This window comes from Scardinius erythrophthalmus (assembly GCF_964197995.2).
Source record: "Scardinius erythrophthalmus genome assembly, chromosome: 11".
Lineage (NCBI taxonomy): Eukaryota > Metazoa > Chordata > Actinopteri > Cypriniformes > Leuciscidae > Scardinius > Scardinius erythrophthalmus.
The window spans coordinates 13,433,025-13,434,713 of NC_138231.1; positions in this window are offsets into that span (position 1 = coordinate 13,433,025).

Below are 1,689 nucleotides of genomic sequence, written 5' to 3' on the forward strand. Positions count from 1 at the left end.
TGTAACTATGACTGAGAAGGTCAATCTCAACATACTGTCCTCTTACATAAATTATTTCTTAAATCTTATTTGTTTATTTTAAAAATATTAACTTTTGGTAAGTCACTAGAATTTGCTCAGTTTTCTCATGCTATTAGCATGCTATGTGGCCATATGTCATGTATTTGATAACTTTTTCCTTAAAAACTCAATGCTGTACTTTCAGTCCTGTTACTCATATGAAAAATAACAGGAGTGAGTAGAGTCCTCTGTTTTGTTGATTTAATACTTTAAATATTAGTTGATATAATACTATTCACTTGAATTATGAGTTTTAAGGTTGCAATTACTTAAATTGTAGACATTAGTATTAGTTTTACGATGTGAATGCAATGCTTCCATGAGCCAGTCCACCACGAAGTGACTTAAACGTTTTGTCTTTGTCTTTCTAATATTTTGTAGAAGATGCAGAGAACCCATACTATGCAGGTGCCAGAAACACCCACCCATGGCATTCTGCAAGGGAAGGAACGAGACACACCCGCAATCCTCTCTTTTTTCCCTTTTTGTCTTAACTTCCCTCTTTCTCCCTTCCTCTCTCTTTTCATCTCTCTCCTTCTCTCTCTTTCCACCTCCTTCGCTGTGAAGTACTACTAGCACATAGTACATCACTTCAACACAGAAATCTTATGCACACACAGTCATGTACACTCTCTCTCATGCACACACATATGGACACTCATTCCTATTACCCAATGTTCATTCCTGTTACCAAGTGTTCATTCCTGTTACTTTTTCTTTTTCTAAACCACTGTTTTTATCAGTTTTTTTTTTTGGTCCATCATTTATACAATTGTTTAATAAATTAAATTATAAAAAATATATATATACATTTGAGGCTTCGGTCTTCTTTAAAATGGAAAATTGGCTTTGTGTTTTTTATTAAAATACAAATTGCCTTGATATATATTAATTTTTTTGTCACAAATATCAATTATTTCAACAAATAACCAACAATTTCTTTAAAATAAACACTTTCTTGTGGGGAAAACAAAGGAATTAATTGACATGCTTTTAAACATGCTTTTTAAATGGCACATGATTTTCGGTAACAGGACTGAGAAAACATGCATCCATCTTCTGCTTAGAAACCTTGTAAAAAAATAAATAAAGTTGCCTGAGATTGACCAATACACATTTTGAATAGTTAAATATGTGTAGTATTAGATTCAGTGTTGAAAAAAGATTGAAGATTGAAAAAAAAATAAAGTTTAATTTTGAAGAGTTACATGCAATTGTCACCCATTCGTTGGAATGACTTCCTATTTAAAGGCTATTTTTCAAGGATTTTGTTTTTATTTTTTAGATATGCCATTTTGGTGATCAAAGATGAGTTTTAAGGGATAGAATTATGGAATACAGGGGGACTTTAAGTAATTAATACATCAAGTTTGGTCAACCTGCGTTATCTCACACCACCGACGGGTAATCTATTGACTATATTTCGGTTGATACGAATGGACTAAATATATACAGTGCACTTTAAAACACATTCATGTGCAAGCGTGTGAAGCAAAAACACCATTATATTTTAATCATATTCCGGAAAATGCTGAGCTAAAAAAGCAATCTAAAAAATATCTATTCCCCTTTCGTTGCTGAGAGACAGTCACCCCTGCTCAGCAAGATGGTTTCGTCCAAATCTATAAC